General features: G+C 43.8%; 1 protein-coding gene and 1 long non-coding RNA gene across 6 annotated transcripts in view; one reads left to right on the top strand and one right to left on the bottom strand.

Annotated features, from left to right (window-relative positions):
- LOC109400338 (sodium/potassium/calcium exchanger Nckx30C) overlaps positions 1-19,437 on the bottom strand; it is a 297,046-nt gene that overhangs the window by 70,360 nt on the left and 207,249 nt on the right. The gene's annotated exons all lie outside the window — the stretch shown is intronic.
- LOC134286734 (uncharacterized) lies at positions 16,712-18,673 on the top strand. The gene is made up of 3 exons (XR_009996919.1): positions 16,712-17,558; positions 17,621-17,688; positions 17,743-18,673. It is a non-coding gene; the product is annotated as an uncharacterized LOC134286734 (long non-coding RNA).

Below are 19,437 nucleotides of genomic sequence, written 5' to 3'. Positions count from 1 at the left end.
AGGAACAATTAACGAAATCTCCGCTAGAATCTTGAAGGATCACGTTTTTGTGAAAATTGGTACTTTATGCTTACATTGTTTTAATGGTGGCAAGGTTCTTTATTGATCCTTTCTAAAACTGCTTACGGAAAAAGCGCACTATGGGATTCATGGAGCAAAGTGTTCTCAGCTTTGTTATATTAACCATTCATTTTGGTATCAGTCGTTAACCTTCAGCCAGTCGCATGATTGGCCACCACCGCCAGCACCACGCCAATGCTGAGTACAAAAAGCAATATTTTTTCAACGTGTTGTACAAAATACAACAACATGATCAGTCGAGGGTTAAGACAGTTCGTAAAACTCGAAGTGTGGGATTGAAATCCACTCCTTAAGGCCGTCGGTCCCAAGTAACACAGAAAACATCTTTCGAAATCGAAATTTCAAAAAATGTTTTATAAATGTAATATAAGCGCATCAGAAGACATATTGTGTTTTTCTGAAGTTATAATTATGTTGGCAGAATAATGACGAGCTTGATGGTCTAGTGGCTACCGCTTTTGATTCATATGCAGAAGGTCCTGGGTTCAATCCCTGGCTCGTACCTTTCCTCCTACTTTGTATCTTTCTATCTACTTTCTCTCTCACTCTCTCTCCTACATATACATCTCATGTTCGTAGCGAACGCTAGAACCAGAAACGGATTAAAAAAAGTCGTTTCTCTTCCTTCCAGCTTTCATCACAGCACAGTGTCAATCTATCATATAACGCCTACATGTTATGCAACCAAGCGGACCGTGCCGCATCACAGTAATCTTCACAGAATCTACTGCTTTACGCCTGGCACCCTTGCACCAATGCATGATCCATGGCCAAAAATAAACATTTCCCACCAACACACCAACATGCGCATGACTTTGTGCAGGCGCAGAGGATTCAATGGCCTGATGCGGGCAAGCGATTGCAATCATCACTTCCCTCCCCTTCTCCATTGACCTGCAACCTGACGCTGCAGGCGCCATTGTCGCCTAAAAATACAAGACCACCAACGCTCACATACTGAAGATGTCTGTTTGTCTCAAGCAGCTATCTCATTGGTTCCTTGTGTGAGTGTAGCTGATCTGGCGATACTGGATTTGCAACTGCGGGCGGTCAATCAAGCTCAAGCTCAAGTTATAATTATATTGCCAGAATACAAACAACGTAAATATTTTTTTTATTCGCGTATCGTCTAAGCCAAGTAGAAATAATGTTCATATTGCAATTGTGCAACATTAGTAGAGCATCAAACGCACAAGTGAATAATGACAACATTCTCTGCTAACGTTTCCACAACTCAAAATTTAATTACTTTGCCTTAAAACTTCTTACGTGTCATTTGTTGTACAGAATTCGTGGCACCAGAGTTATTCAAGGACCAACCAAAGACAATTTATCTCTGGATCAACATTCGCAATAACCGGTGCACTGAGCTCTTTACATTGCAAGACCAAACAGCCAGATCCCTAAATTATTGCCTTCTTGGTTGCCTTATAACTAGATTTATTTACCTTTAAATTGTGCTGACCGGCATGTCTAAACCAATTTCCCGGACATTCTAACAGCAGCTGGAGATGGATCATAGCTCCTAATCAATTCCCGGTGAATGGTTCTACCTGACATAATGGCATACAATTGTCATAATTAACAACACCACCTAATTTAAAAAAAGTTCATACCCGTGAACTCTTCGCGTATTGTTCCGGATACGTTACCACATAAATTATTCACGAAATATCATAAAAAACCGAAATTCTCCGCGATGCTCTGGGCTGCACACCAAGCGCAGCTTATATCAAAATACATAATTTGACGTTTTGACAGATTCGGCTCCGCCGAAAGAAATCGATGTTACTATTGAGTTTTTTGGCGTTACTTTTATGTTGTAAAATAAAAATATAACTTATGTGTTAGTAAGTTGGAAAGATGCTTTTTGAACGTAGGGTAAGAAATCAAGCTTTGAACTAGTCAAATTGTAATCTTAATTTGAACCATTTCAAAATTCATTAAAACGACGTACTTTTCAGGCAAATATTGTCCCGAAAAAGATGTTAAACAGCTTTCCCTAATATAACCTGATAACATGGACTTTAAAAGCATTGAAAAAAAGCGTTTTTGTCATGGAAAACAGGCAATTGAAAAATCACTGTGATTTCAGAAAGCACATTTTCGGTGCACTCGTACAGCTCATGCATTGTATCACACGCAATATGTGAACACATCAAATGAAAGCTTATTTATCGTAGAATCGACCAACCGAATAAAATTCCGCATTATTTCTCATAAAATTATCAAATTTAAGTGGTTCTTACTTGGAGAATGTTATCTTAAGTTGAACCATTTGTAATCTAAATTTGAACTAGCAAACGGGGGTGAGCTTCTAGTGTTGGCCTGTAGGGTAATTCGCTAATTGTTGCACACTACCCAAATGTTGAACAGTTTCTGAATATTTTATTATAAACCTTACTTAAGTAATTTTCATCCAACGTAAACTTATGAGGTAGATGCATATACATGTGGGTCACGATATTGCTCTAATTAAGTTACAAAATTATGTAAAATTTTGTACCGCTGATGACACGAAAACTGCACAATTCTTATGATTAATTTTAAGAAATTGCTGTTACGAAATAAGCTTTGCGGGCAAATTAACCACAAATATCAAAGGCACACCATAGTTACAAGACATGGAAGGACGTCATTAACAGTCTAACATTGTTTAAAATCACATTTTCATTGTAATTTAATTTGAAAAAAAATATTTTTCGTATCACACTATTATTATGCATCCATGATCCAATTGTTGAACACTGGCATAACCTACGATGTTAGCATGACTGCTAGAATTTTTTTCACTTTACCTAACCGTGCATTGCATGGGGTTTCAAAGGCGATCCAGGGATGTTCTAGGGGTGTTCCAGTGGGCTTCAGAAAGATTGCAGTGGTTTTCAATGGGTTTCAAGTGCGTTCCAGAGGTATTGTAATGCTATAATAAGTCATGTTCCAATTTGTACACCACTTTAATATTATTTGCCAAGACTAATTCTCAATCTCGTTTTGTGCATTGGAAAAGAACCAACAGAGCGAAAAGCTTATCATGAGCACAAACCCTTAGGCACTCTTCTTTACTCGATGGATCGCTTCTGATCGTTTTCGGTAAAATCAGTTTTAAATATTTTTTGCTCCACTCTCTCTCTCTTGAGTTCCAAGATGATGAGCGCCTACCTGATATTTGCATATTGCGCTTCTAATTTCTGCATAGGGAATGCTGGGTTAGTAGCTGCTATTGAACGTTAAACCTATAGAAATTCTTTGTTCAAATTTATTGCGCAGTAGAGTTTTAAACAATGACTAGGGCGATGAGTCCTCTGAAAGAAGAACATCACTTGAGTCTTGATCTACGATCAGTGCGGATGTGCCTAACTGAAAGTTAATACGACGCTAGTGGAAGTTATTAAGAATTCGATAGTGATAATTTGAGAACGTTATTAATCCGGAAGTGCGAAGATTACATAAATTAAGAATCGAATAGGTAAAACTTTTGTAAATTTCAAAGTTTATACTGTGTTAACGATAGTCTTAACCGTTTTATAGTGAGCCTTCCGAGATTGTTATCACACCTGATTGTGTGCTGTAATTAATTTACTGTGGTAAATTTTGAGGTAAGCATACAACGGATTCTAATGCGAAGCCAAAATCTAATGAACACGTTATAGGAATAACCCTACAACGTGGGGTTTTTGTTTGGGCTCGGACCATTGACAACCGCCAACCGTCGTCGACCACGTGCAACTAGTCCAGGCGTATCCCGGTGCGCCGCTGCGGTGGCTCGTGAGTACTCACTGCAGTGTCGTTCTATCCCAGAATCCGACCGAGTGCTAGAACGCAACCAAGCTGCTCGATATCCGCCGAGGACTCAATTTTGAATTTCGGTGTCAAGCCAAAACGCTCACCGACCAGCACCCGACGCCCCTACAGTGGTGCTAGGCGTCGTCATCCCGAGGCGCAAGAGAGCTTTGGACACGCGTCGTGAGAGTACTTTGCGGTCGCTGGACAAATCAAACCAAACGAAAGTGGTAAGTTGCACCCAACTACGTTGGTCGAATCACCCCTCGGTCACGCGGAGAGCCTGAGCACGAGAGCGAAGAGCATCGAGGTGAAGCCACGTCGGGGCCCCGATCATCGCGTCGTTGGAACCTGCCGGCAAGTACTTGCATGCATGAAGAGAGAAGAGTAGCTTTAAGATAGGTAGCCTAGGGAGATCGATTGTGCAAGGAAAATTGGAACAATAAAGCTATTTTTAAACCTTGCACTGGTTCCTACATAGGCACAGCTAGGCGATATTTTGCGCTGATTTGAAATCTCTACTGAAGTGATTTGAAATCGGTTTTTTTTTCGTAACTTTTAGCTCCATATTTTATGAATTGAGGGGGCAAAAGGCCAAAGAGTTTTTTGAGGTTTACACGGGAGGGATTCGAAAGGTAAGTCGGGTCGTCATTTGGAAGCCAAGAATAGCTGGTGTGTTTGAGCAACTATTAAAACTCGCCCTAGAAGAGGGTCTCAAAGCCGGGACCCAAACAGCATCAGCAGCCTTCCTCGTTGGGGAAGTGGCGCTTAAGCTGCTGTTTGTGATAAGCTCGAGCAGATTCGTTACATTTTGGCGCCCAACGTGGGGCCTGAGAGATGAGAAATTAGACAATTAGAAACAAATTGGAATGAATTTTGAATTTAAAGTGAATTGGAGCTGACGCATTAATTTAGATTGAATTTGAATAACTTTTTGAATTTGAGATTTGGTTAGAAAATCGTTAAGATTAGTATTACTACAGTTTGTTCTGTGTCTAGCTTTAGTTTTTTCTTTCTTTTCTACTTTTATTTTTTTTTGCTGTTTGAGTGTTGTATTTTTTTTTCTCGACTCCTAAGTTAAGACCATTTGAATGCCATTGAATTTTTTTTCTTAATATACATTTTTCTTTGATTGTTCAGTACTATGATGGAAACATATCGCATTTACGCGAAAGATTTGGAGGAGGATGAGGTTGACTATGAGCTGTCCATTCGGGGTTACCCTCTCGAAGGGCCCATGGACACGCGTTACCGTTCCCTACGGTTGGCCTTACGTCAACCCGAAAACGGGGATGCAATTTTGAACACGGAGTACTCGTTGACCGGTGACTTCGTGGTTGTTCCCATTAAACTAAAAGAAATTGAAACTTTGTTAGAGACAGACGATTTAAAGTGTTTTTCGAGACTTGTGCATTACCACAAAAGAGTGCGCCGTTATGTGCCTGAAACAGATGCTCAGCGACGAAATCAGCAGGAGTTGTTGGACGTGATCAATCGGATGATGCTAAAGTATTACAACGTGGATCTGCGAGATGCAGCTGACTTGGTTCCGGTGATGCGTTTGGCAGCAAATCGACCTGAGGCTGCTGGAGCTGCGGCTCGTGGCATGAACATGAGGGATGTGACAGCATCTTTGGCTAAGCAGTTCAATACCGGAAGTAATGCAATCGGTGACGGCGTGGGCGTATCAACCCCAGTAAAAACCCGTATCTCAAATGGATCTCTACCTCCAGTAGGGGAAGAGTTAATCAGTTTTACTGAAGATGGAGGCACCTTATCGTGTCCACAAGGAACTCCAAAGGCAGCAGTGGCTTCGACTGGAGCAGTTCGTAAACAACCAATGGAGGGCGAGGACAGAGGTGAGGACGGCCTCAAAAATGTCGCGGGTGAGGTGCGCGAACCAATGATACCGGCAAAACGTAGGGAATCTGGAGAAGTTCCGCCGGGGATCGCTTCGCCGAAAGGAGCTGTAGGTGGTGTTCCGGTCAGCCGATTTGAACCACGGAACCCGTTGAGGCCGATCGAGGTGGATTGCCTGTGGGAGACTCCAGAATTCAAAAGCAGCATTCCGAATACACTGATTCCGCCGAAGCAACGAGTGAGTAGTGAACCGCTTGCTGCAGCACGACAAATGGTGAGCCCCGGAGTTGTTCGTGGGAAACCTGCCCAAGAAAAGATAGATATGAGTGATTTTGTGCACAAATCTGAGATTCGAGGATACATCCAGTCGTACTTGGACCAAGTTTTCACGTCGGAACGTCATTTTCCAGGAAGGATGAACCCGCCCGTGGTCGATACGTTGGTTGACAGAATTGCCAACATTGGAATACATGATCCAGAGGTTTCGCAGATATCCAGAGCGGCCAATCAACGCCCCGAAGTGGATTTTGATCCGCCATTGCAGTTGCCTCGGACGACGCCTATCTATGGTGGACCTGTAAGGAATAACCAACATTCGAACTCAGGTGTACGCGTCGACCCTCCCAGAATGGATCCGGGTTTGATATCTCCTTTTGATAACGGCGGGGAGCCTTCGTATTCCAACGCTAATGTGATTGGAATACCGGATAATCTTGGTGGAAATTGGGCGAATTATTCGTCCCGTAGGAGATTGCCTCATCAGACCTGTAACATAATTGAGAAATGGCCGAAATTTTCGGGTGATTCTAATCCTGTTCCGGTTGTAGATTTCTTGCGTCAGGTAGAAATCCTTAGTCGCTCGTACCAGGTCACCCCAGATGAGTTGCGGATGCATGCTCATTTGCTATTTAAAGATGACGCCTATGTATGGTTTACGGCCTACGAGAGTCAACTAGCGACATGGGACATGCTGTTAATCTACCTGAAAATGCGCTATGACAATCCGAACAGAGACCGATTTATCCGGGAGGAAATGAGGAATCGTAAGCAACGGCCAAACGAATTGTTCAGCGCCTATTTGACGGATTTGGAGGCCATGTCGCAAAGGATGACCCGCAAGATGACCAGGGAGGAGAAATTCGATATCGTTGTAGAGAATATGAAAATTTCCTACAAGCGAAGACTGGCATTAGAGCCGGTCAATTCAATTGAACATTTAGCTCAATTGTGTTACCGATTCGACGCGTTAGAAGCCAACTTGTATGCGCCGCGGAGTGTGATGAAGCCAGCTCTCAATGCTATCGACTGCGACGAAGAGTATGATAAAGATTCGGGGGACGACGAAGAAGCGTGTTTGCTGGCACTACAACCGAAAAACCTCCGCAAGAGAAATACTAACGGCCCTAAGGACAAAAGCGAAAAAGAAAACAGTCAGCTACTTTGCTGGAATTGCCGCCAGAGTGGACACATGTGGCGAGACTGCAATCGCAAGAAAGGCATTTTCTGCCACATTTGTGGAGCACCTGAAACGACTGCATACCGGTGTCCCGAAAACCATAATTTGCGACCTCGAGAGTCGTCGCCCGAGGTACCAAAAAACGAGTAATGTCAGGGATTCCCGGGAACAGATCCCCTGAAATAATCGTAGATGAAGTTCCCATTCGACCGTTTAAGTTATTCAACCACATATATGATATCAACACCTGTTTCAGACGTTGTCCGCACCTTCGAGTGAAAATTTTTGAGGAAGAAATCGAAGGACTGGCCGATACGGGAGCAGGAGTAACCATCATCAATTCAGTCAGCCTGATCAACAAACTTGGCTTGAAAATTCACCAGTGTAACTTGCGAATAAAAACAGCGGATAGTACGGAATACACGTGCCTTGGGTACGTGAATATCCCTTACACCTACGGAACAAGAACGTGCGTGGTACCCACGATCGTAGTACCGGAGGTTTCTAAATTGCTGATTTTAGGAGTAGACTTTTTAGACACCTTTGACTTCAAGCTGATGATCGCTGAGGACACAAGCAGTCAGAATTCCGGCAACCCTCTGTCCCAGACCACGGAGGATTGTCAAACACCCCTAATGATAGCCGAGGATTTCTTTTCAGACGATGATCAAGCGTTATGTTTTCAGATTGAACCATTTAACCAGAAACATACTGAAGAATCTCGGGAGACAGACGAGAGCTTAGAAATGCCCACGGTAGAAATACCTACGTCAACAGTGCAGTCACCTAAGGATATCGATACTGAACACCATTTGACGGACGATCAGCGACAGATGTTGTTTGAGGCAGTTATACGGCTTCCTGCAACTGCAGAAGGAAGTCTCGGACGAACAACAATTCTAAAACATCCAATAGAGCTTCTACCGGGAACACAGCCGCGGAGGTTACCCATGTATAAGTGGTCACCAATCGTCGAGAAGGTCATTGATGAAGAAGTTGAGCGAATGCAGAAACTCGGAGTAGTCGAAGAGTGCTCTGGACCCGTAGAATTTTTGAATCCGCTTCTTCCCATTAAAAAGGCTAATGGAAAATGGAGAATCTGTCTTGATTCACGTCGGCTTAATTCGTGTACGAAGCGTGACGATTTTCCATTCCCTAATATGACGGGAATTCTGCAACGAATTCAAAAATCTCGCTACTTTTCAGTCATTGACCTGTCTGAATCATATTATCAGGTCAGCCTTACGAATTCGGCAAAGGACAAAACAGCCTTCCGTACCAACAAAGGGCTGTTTCGATTCGTAGTGATGCCGTTTGGGCTGACGAACGCGCCCGCTACCATGGCAAGGCTTATGACAAAGGTGCTAGGCCACGATTTGGAGCCCTTCGTATACGTGTACCTAGACGACATCATAATCACGTCTCTCTCGTTTGGACACCACTGCGAACTCATAAGGAAGGTAGCCGAACGCTTGAAAACCGCTGGCCTCACCATAAACCTGCAAAAGTCCAAGTTTTGTCAACGAAGGATTCGGTATTTGGGATACGTATTGTCCGAAGAAGGTTTGTCCATGGATGCCTCAAAGATTCAGCCCATCTTGGACTACGAGCAGCCGAAATCGGTGAAAGATGTTCGACGATTGTTAGGACTAGGAGCTTTCTATCAGAAGTTCATAAAGAATTACTCGGATATTGCCACCCCGATTTCTGATTTACTCAAGGGTGAACGTAAAAAGTTTGTGTGGACGCAAGAGGCCAATGAAGCTTTCGAAAAACTAAAGAGCGCGTTGATTTCAGCTCCAGTGCTCGCCAATGCCGATTTTTCATCGACCTTTATCATTGAAACGGATTCATCAGACTTGGCCGTCGGGGCCGTATTAACCCAAGAACTGGATGGGGATCGACGTCCGATTGCGTACTACTCTAAGAAATTGTCGAGTACCCAGAAACGATATAGCGCCACTGAGCGGGAATGCTTAGCGGTTCTCCTCGCCATCGAAAACTTCAAGCATTTTGTGGAAGGAAGTCGGTTTATCGTGAGGACCGATGCGATGAGCTTGACATTCCTCCAGACAATGTCCATCGAATCGAGATCTCCTCGTATTGCCCGATGGGCGCTCAAGTTATCTAAGTACGACCTGGCTCTGCAATACCGAAAGGGATCGGAGAATGTACCTGCTGATGCGTTATCACGATGCGTTACCTCAATTGAAAGTGAATTGGCCGACCCGTACGTTGAGGATCTCAAGAGGCAAATCGAACGTTACCCAGAACGCTACAGCGATTTTAAGATCGTAAACGGAAATGTCTTCAAGTATGTCTCCAATTCAACGATACCGGAGGATCCAAACTTTCGTTGGAAAATGCTCGTCCCTAAGGCGCATCGATCCAAGATCATTGAGGAAGTACATCGGGAAGCCCATCTTGGCTATTTGAAGACATTAGCAAAAATTCGAGAACGATGGTTCTGGCCGAAAATGAGCAGCGACGTTAAACGATTTTGCTTGGCCTGTGAGGTATGCAAAGAATCCAAAATACCAAACATTAACACTAGACCGGTCTGCGGAAAGCCTAAAGAATGTGCCAGACCGTGGGAAATGGTTTCTATAGATTTCTTAGGCCCGTACCCTAGATCAAAACGGGGAAATGTTTGGTTACTGGTGGTGTGTGATTTTTTCTCTAAGTTTGTACTGATACAGTGTATGAAAAACGCTACTGCACCAGCTGTATGCACTTTCCTCGAGACGATGGTTTTCACCCTATTCGGAGCTCCGTCCATATGCATCTCTGACAATGCGCAAGTTTTTAAATCAGAACTGTTCAGAAAGCTCTTGCTAAAGTATGGCGTCAATCATTGGAACTTGGCCGTCTACCATCCGAGCCCGAATCCGGTTGAACGTGTAAATCGCGTGATTGTAACAGCGATTCGATGCACAATGAAAAAGCGAGTAAACCACCGAGATTGGGACGAATCCATCAACACCATAGCCATGGCCATCCGTACTAGTGTACACGACAGTACAGGATTCTCCCCGTATTTCATTAATTTTGGACGAAATATGATTAGCAATGGACATGAGTACGATAGCCTACGACACCTGAATCCAGAAACGGAACGTGATGAAAAAGAACTAAGCGCAGAAACTCAACGCCTTTATGAAATTGTGCGAAACAATTTGCATAAAGCATACGAGAAGTACTCTAAACCGTACAATTTGCGAGCAAACTATCGGCACCATTTCCAAGTAGGAGATATCGTCTATAAAAAGAACATTCACCTCTCCGACAAGGCCAAACACTTTGTTGGTAAGTTTAGCAACAAGTTCTCTAAAGCACAAGTTCATGAGAAAATTGGCACCAATACCTATGTCCTGAAAGATATGCAGGGCCGTAGGATTCCAGGAGCCTTTCATGGTTCCTTCCTTAAACGAGCATAAATAACTTCAGCTATGACTGCATTCAGACCGAAGAATGCATATACAAATGGAACAACAAAACCAAAACAAAATACACATAGTGGTGCATCGGTTTCGTTACGACTTGAGAAGTCCTCTGGTTGCCTCAGTCGTTGACCCAAGGTTCATTGACCTTCACGCAGCAATGCAGTGTTATTGCAATGAATCATCTTCCTTAACTCCAATCAATCCCAGAGCTATGAAAGAGTCATTCAGACTCAAACCATTGATTATCATCACTAGAAACACTCTTAGAGGTTGCATTTGTCGGATCTAGTTGAGCGTAAAACCAGAAACATGTATAAAACCTCCTAGATACCGAAACCCGTTCCATCGTAGATATACAAATCACACAATTTTAACCTCTTTTGCAAACCAAAACATCCATTCAGTTAGCGCTCAACTTCCGAGCCGATCAGTCGATAATCTCGAAGCGAGCAAGTGTCGGAAGTCGTTCACGGACTATTTCTTTACGTTTTTTCGTCGATACAAAGAACAAGTAGCTCAGATTCCGCGCCGTCGTGTTCCGCGATGCCGCGTCGCGAAAACACTTTTCGCGTTGATTATTCGCAATTTCCGAAGCAACTTTCCCACGAAGAAATCCATAAATTCGTTGGGAAAGAGCTCGGTCTCACGCGAGAAAATGTGGTTCTACTCCAGCCAAGCAGACGGCTAGGCTGCACCTTCGTGGAGGTGAACAACCTCGAACTTGCCGAGGCAATCGTTCGACAACACGACAACAAGCACGAATACGTGTTTGATGGTAAATCGTACAAGATGCGTATCGTGATGGAGGATGGTGCTGTGGAAGTGCGCCTGTTCGATCTGTCCAACGAGGTGTCCAACGAGCAGATCGGCGAATTCCTCGGCGATTACGGTGACGTCATCAACATTCGTGACCTCTTGTGGGACGAACGAACTGCCTTCGGCGGAATCAAAACTGGTGTGCGTGTCGCTAGGATGGTGGTGAAGAAAAACATCCCTTCTCTGGTGACGATTCAGGGTGAAGACACGGCAGTGGCGTACAAGGGGCAGCGGCAAACGTGCTTGCACTGCCAAGAGTTCGTACATGTGGGAATCCCATGCGTGCAGAACAAAAAACTGCTGGTGCAAAAACTCGCAGCAGACCAATCCTACGCTACTGTTGCAAAACAACCGGCGCTGCCACCTAAACCGGTCAAGCCGAACAACCCTCCTCCGAAACTGCAGCCGTCGCAGGTACACCCAATCTCCACGGCAAACGAACCCGTGGTCAAAGCGAAAGAAAAGCGAACCACAACAGCACAACAAAAAAGCACGATGCCGCCTCCCGCTGCCAAATCCATTGGAGCGCAGCCCGTCGTTCTTCTGACGCCACTCTCAATCCCGATGACAAGCTTCGTCACAACATGCAACACGGACGGCAATGACACAGACTCCTCTCAAACATCGACGTCATCAATCAATAGTCGGCACCAGCGGAGCAGAAGATCACCGCCAGGGAAAAAGATGCGACCAAACGACTCCATCAAACACAGCCGAGACTCCGGAGAGGATATCCAACAATAATGGAGTACACGAGTGTTAACATCGGCACAATCAACATCAACACGATCACCAACACAACGAAAATACAAGCACTCCGCACATTCATCCGCACGCTCGACCTCGACATTGTTTTCCTGCAGGAGGTTGAAAACGAACAGCTTGCCCTCCCTGGGTACAACGTCGTCTGCAACGTCGATCATGCGAGAAGAGGGACCGCAATTGCTCTTAAGCAGCACATCAAATTCTCACATGTCGAAAAGAGCCTGGACGGCCGCTTACTAGCCTTACGAGTGCAAAACACCACCTTGTGTAATGTGTATGCCCCGTCGGGATCGGTATTCCGAGCCGAGCGTGAACGCTTCTACAACAACACCGTTGCCTACTACCTGCGACATCGCACCGACCACGTCATCCTTGGTGGGGACTTTAACTGTGTGATTAGGCAGTGTGATGCAACGGGCTCCAACTCGAGTCCCGCACTACAGTCAACCGTAACACAGCTACGACTGTATGATGCATGGATACAGCTTCGTTCGCGAGAGACGGGATACACTTATATAACGCACAACTCGTCGTCCAGACTCGATCGACTCTATGTGAGCAGTGGTCTCCGACAACAGCTGAGAACAACAGCTGTTCATGTCGTTTGCTTCTCGGACCACAAAGCTTTAACTGCGAGAGTATGCCTTCCCCTCCCCGACAGACCGCCCGGACGAGGTTTTTGGTCCCTTCGTCCCCACCTCCTAACCGCCGAAAACATTGAAGAACTACAAATTCGCTGGCAATATTGGACCCGGCGGCGCCGCAACTATTCGTCTTGGATGGAATGGTGGCTTTCGCATGCGAAACCAAGCCTGAAATCGTTTTTCCGGTGGAAATCGAAGCTTGCCTTTGATGCTTTCCACAACGAGCAGCAACGCCTCTATGAGCTGCTACGGCAGGCATACGACGACTACCACACCAACCGTGCCATGCTAGTGACCATCAACAGAGTGAAAGCAGAAATGCTGTCGCACCAACGTCGTTTTTCGGAAATGTTTGTCCGAATAAACGAAACGCTTGTTGCTGGCGAACCACTTTCCATATTCCAGCTGGGGGAAAGAGCGAGGAGAAACAATACCATCGAGCGATTGTTGAACGATGATGACGAAGTAATCGGCGATCCAGATGCGATACGAGATCACATGGTACAGTACTTCACCAATCTCTATGCACGGGAGAATGTTGAAGCGGGAGATGCTTTCGATTGCGAGAGAATTATTCCAGAGAATGATGACGTAAGTGCAGCGTGTATGAGCGACATTTCAACAGCTGATATTCTTTCGGCAATACGGACGAGTGCTGCGAAAAAATCACCCGGACCCGACGGACTACCCAAAGAGTTTTATCTGCGTACATTCGATGTTATCCACCGGGAGCTCAACCTCGTTATGAATGAAGCTCTTAGGTCAAACTTTCCAGCGCAATTCGTCGACGGCGTAATAGTGTTGGTGAAAAAACGAGGTGGAGGAGAAACGGCTCGTTCATATAGACCGATTAGCTTGGTCAATTTTGACTATAAAATTCTATCTAGAATTTTGAAAAAGCGGCTAGATGAAGTGCTCCGCTCCCACAATATTTTGACTGCTTCGCAGAAATGCTCTAACTCTGGAAGAAATATTTTCCAAGCAACTCTTGCAATCAAGGACAGGATTGCACAGATGAAAGCGAACGGTCGTTGTGGAAAGCTGATCAGTTTTGATCTGGATCATGCTTTCGATCGAGTCGATCACGGATTTTTATTCCACACAATGCGCTCCCTGGGTTTTGATGCGGCGTTGGTAAATTTACTGGCCCACATAGCAGAGTCTTCTTCATCCCGACTTCTCATCAACGGCTCGCTTTCAGCACCCTTTCCGATACAGCGATCGGTTAGGCAAGGAGACCCTCTCTCCATGCATCTTTTTGTTTTGTACCTGCACCCGCTTCTGCGACAATTAGAACAAGCGTGTGAGGGAAATTTAATTGTTGCCTACGCCGACGACATCAGTGCAATCGTCACTAGTACGGACCAACTGAACGCGATGCGAAATTTGTTCAGGCGCTTCGAAACGATAGCTGGCGCACGCTTGAATGAGGCCAAAACGACAGCAATCAACGTTGGCCAAATTAATGATCCCCTCACTGTGCCGTGGCTCCGCACAGAAAACACGATCAGGATTCTCGGTATCGTCTTCGTAAATTCTATTGCGGAGATGGTAACGATAAATTGGGATACAATCGTTGCAAACTTTTCGCGGCTAGTTTGGCTGCATTCCCAGCGCAGTTTGACTCTTCTCCAAAAGGTCACTCTACTGAACACATTTCTGTCGTCCAAAATGTGGTACTTGGCGTCCCACCTGGCTGCTACACCAGCACACGTTGCAAAAGTGACGGCTACAATGCGACGATACCTCTTCCGCGGTGTTCCCGCGACCGTCCCAATGCAGCAACTTGCACGCAGCAAGGAAAGTGGCGGAATCAAGTTGCATATTCCAGCAATGAAATTCAGCGCCCTTCTCATCAACCGACATCTCCAAGAGATCGATTCCCTCCCGTACTATAATTCCCTTCTAATCTTAGCAAATCCTCCCCCCGCAAATTCAATCCCAGACCTTTCCTGCCTAAAGATACTCCTTAAAAACATACGCAGTTTACCCTTCCAAATCCGTCAGCACCCTTCCGCCGATCTAATCCATCGTTATTTCATCGAGCGTACAGACAGACCGAAAGTGGAGACTGAAAATCCAAACGCTAATTGGGCTCGGATATGGAAGAACGTTTTCATCCGTGACCTACCTTCATCCCATCGGAGCACACTGTACATGTGGATAAACCAAAAAACTCCACATCGCCGACTGCTACTCAGGATGAGACGTTCAGATGGAGAAGATTGTGCGCATTGTGGAACACACGTAGAAACAATGCAGCATAAATTTTTTGCATGTCGACGAGTAAACAATGCGTTCGAACTACTACAGCGAAAAATGATGCAGACCTGTGGGCGGAGGATCGAAGCTGATGAACTACTGCGACCGTCGTTAGAACGAATTGGAACAAGGACGAGAACCAAATTATTGAAGATTTTAGTGAATTATATTTCCTTCATTAATGATTGTAATGGACGGATAGATATCGATGAACTAAATTTCACTATTGATGTCGACGTTTAAGTAATTATGTGAATAATTTTTATAAGCAATATCGACAAATAAACGTAACTTTTTATAAAAAAAAAAAAAAAAAAATTAGCAATGGACATGAGTACGATAGCCTACGACACCTGAATCCAGAAACGGAACGTGATGAAAAAGAACTAAGCGCAGAAACTCAACGCCTTTATGAAATTGTGCGAAACAATTTGCATAAAGCATACGAGAAGTACTCTAAACCGTACAATTTGCGAGCAAACTATCGGCACCATTTCCAAGTAGGAGATATCGTCTATAAAAAGAACATTCAACTCTCCGACAAGGCCAAACACTTTGTTGGTAAGTTTAGCAACAAGTTCTCTAAAGCACAAGTTCATGAGAAAATTGGCACCAATACCTATGTCCTGAAAGATATGCAGGGCCGTAGGATTCCAGGAGCCTTTCATGGTTCCTTCCTTAAACGAGCATAAATAACTTCAGCTATGACTGCATTCAGACCGAAGAATGCATATACAAATGGAACAACAAAACCAAAACAAAATACACATAGTGGTGCATCGGTTTCGTTACGACTTGAGAAGTCCTCTGGTTGCCTCAGTCGTTGACCCAAGGTTCATTGACCTTCACGCAGCAATGCAGTGTTATTGCAATGAATCATCTTCCTTAACTCCAATCAATCCCAGAGCTATGAAAGAGTCATTCAGACTCAAACCATTGATTATCATCACTAGAAACACTCTTAGAGGTTGCATTTGTCGGATCTAGTTGAGCGTAAAACCAGAAACATGTATAAAACCTCCTAGATACCGAAACCCGTTCCATCGTAGATATACAAATCACACAATTTTAACCTCTTTTGCAAACCAAAACATCCACTCGGTCAGTTTTTTGGCTTGTTTCATTTCCATTTCAATTGTTAACCATCATCCGTTTCCAAATTTTTCAACAGCGTAGAGTCCATAACAATATCCATCAATTCCGTACCTTTGAAACCCGTAGTAGATGAAATTCTGTAAATAAAATCACCATTAGTTGCTATCACATGCCTGACTTTTTACCAATCCTTCATTCTAGCTTTGCCGTAGATCTTTTTGTTCACAAATCCATTGTTCATATACCCATCCATTTAATGACAGTTTATTGACAGTGCGATGTTTTGTAGTTTCGATTATCGGTAGGTAGTTTTCAGTAACGGCTACCATGACGGTACCGTCGCTTAAGCGTTTGTTCGTTTTTATAGGTTCAAATAAGGAATGTATGAATAGAATTTTGAGTTGAAATGTTTTGCTAACTGCCCAGTACTTGGTAGAATTCTCAGATTTCTCTGAGGTTATAATAAGTTATGAAAAGAAAAAAAAAATATTTCCAAATATTTTTGGAGTTAATTGGAGTCTTAGTTAGTTAGAAGTAGGTTAGCAAAAATATATGGGAGTTGGCAAAACATAGGTTTGATACTGGATTAGAATTATGAATGGAATTTATTGTAAAGAGATTAAGACACAGAACAAAATTGTAGGAATAAGTTTGTTTTAGAATACAAGTAAATAAATCCAAGTATAAAAGAAATTAATCATATTAACTTAAATAATAATAATAAAAAACAAAAACTTTGTGTGATAAAAATTTTGAAATAAAAATTTCAAAATTTTTATTTTTGTTAGCATGGACGAGAATGTAATGCTATAATAAGTCATGTTCCAATTTGTACACCACTTTAATATTATTTGCCAAGACTAATTCTCAATCTCGTTTTGTGCATTGGAAAAGAACCAACAGAGCGAAAAGCTTATCATGAGCACAAACCCTTAGGCACTCTTCTTTACTCGATGGATCGCTTCTGATCGTTTTCGGTAAAATCAGTTTTAAATATTTTTTGCTCCACTCTCTCTCTCTTGAGTTCCAAGATGATGAGCGCCTACCTGATATTTGCATATTGCGCTTCTAATTTCTGCATAGGGAATGCTGGGTTAGTAGCTGCTATTGAACGTTAAACCTATAGAAATTCTTTGTTCAAATTTATTGCGCAGTAGAGTTTTAAACAATGACTAGGGCGATGAGTCCTCTGAAAGAAGAACATCACTTGAGTCTTGATCTACGATCAGTGCGGATGTGCCTAACTGAAAGTTAATACGACGCTAGTGGAAGTTATTAAGAATTCGATAGTGATAATTTGAGAACGTTATTAATCCGGAAGTGCGAAGATTACACAAATTAAGAATCGAATAGGTAAAACTTTTGTAAATTTCAAAGTTTATACTGTGTTAACGATAGTCTTAACCGTTTTATAGTGAGCCTTCCGAGATTGTTATCACACCTGATTGTGTGCTGTAATTAATTTACTGTGGTAAATTTTGAGGTAAGCATACAACGGATTCTAATGCGAAGCCAAAATCTAATGAACACGTTATAGGAATAACCCTACAACGTGGGGTTTTTGTTTGGGCTCGGACCATTGACAACCGCCAACCGTCGTCGACCACGTGCAACTAGTCCAGGCGTATCCCGGTGCGCCGCTGCGGTGGCTCGTGAGTACTCACTGCAGTGTCGTTCTATCCCAGAATCCGACCGAGTGCTAGAACGCAACCAAGCTGCTCGATATCCGCCGAGGACTCAATTTTGAATTTCGGTGTCAAGCCAAAACGCTCACCGACCAGCACCCGACGCCCCTACAGTGGTGCTAGGCGTCGTCATCCCGAGGCGCAAGAGAGCTTTGGACACGCGTCGTGAGAGTACTTTGCGGTCGCTGGACAAATCAAACCAAACGAAAGTGGTAAGTTGCACCCAACTACGTTGGTCGAATCACCCCTCGGTCACGCGGAGAGCCTGAGCACGAGAGCGAAGAGCATCGAGGTGAAGCCACGTCGGGGCCCCGATCATCGCGTCGTTGGAACCTGCCGGCAAGTACTTGCATGCATGAAGAGAGAAGAGTAGCTTTAAGATAGGTAGCCTAGGGAGATCGATTGTGCAAGGAAAATTGGAACAATAAAGCTATTTTTAAACCTTGCACTGGTTCCTACATAGGCACAGCTAGGCGATATTTTGCGCTGATTTGAAATCTCTACTGAAGTGATTTGAAATCGGTTTTTTTCGTAACTTTTAGCTCCATATTTTATGAATTGAGGGGGCCAAAGGCCAAAGAGTTTTTTGAGGTTTACACGGGAGGGATTCGAAAGGTAAGTCGGGTCGTCATTTGGAAGCCAAGAATAGCTGGTGTGTTTGAGCAACTATTAAAACTCGCCCTAGAAGAGGGTCTCAAAGCCGGGACCCAAACAGCATCAGCAGCCTTCCTCGTTGGGGAAGTGGCGCTTAAGCTGCTGTTTGTGATAAGCTCGAGCAGATTCGTTACAGTGTGCAACAGGAATTCAGAGTGTTAAGGGGGTCCAAGGAGTATTTCATGGCGTTCCAGGATGCTCAGGAGCAACCCACGGGTTTTCAAGGGATTTCAGGGTCGTTTCATGTGTGTTCTTGGGGGTTGAGTGGGTCCCATGGGTTTCCAGGAGAGTTTCAGGGGTTTTTAAAGGCGTACTTTTCTTCTGTAGTTTTCGCTTCTAATCAAATCTTTTCAGCCATTTTTGCATCTAGTCATGTTTAAAACGATTTCAGTCCACTAGAGCTCTCTTCAAATGTGCGATTCCTTGTCATTTAAATGAATTATCACTAGCTCGGACTATCTGGGCACAAAACCCGAAAAACCCGGAAAAAATCCGCCAGGATGAAAAAATATCGGATGTCGGGTCAAAGTCGGGTCAATTTTTATCAAATGTTGGACCACTGTTGGACCCACATCGGGTAACTAGCGTGTCTATGTTGGGTTTGGTGGCCAAAATAAAAACAGGTGAATGATAGGTTGATGTCGGGTTATACGTCATCAATTGGGTTCTTTAGGGGTATCCAGATTATTGCATAATCGGAATCTCCGTCCAAAAATTAGTCGAAATCCAGAATTTCATCATTTTTGGTGCCCGGGAACTATTTTTAAAATGCATTTAAAGATTGTATGGAGAAAATTTTTTGTTCGGGGTGAACTGTCACTTTATCGATTGAACTGTCATTCTAGCCACGGAAATTGAAACTGTTTTGTTCATTTAACCATCAAAACAAAGAA

The sequence above is a fragment of the Aedes albopictus genome, chromosome 2, assembly GCF_035046485.1.
Source record: "Aedes albopictus strain Foshan chromosome 2, AalbF5, whole genome shotgun sequence".
Taxonomy (NCBI): Eukaryota; Metazoa; Arthropoda; class Insecta; order Diptera; family Culicidae; genus Aedes; species Aedes albopictus.
This window is presented reverse-complemented; position numbering and strand designations above follow the sequence as displayed.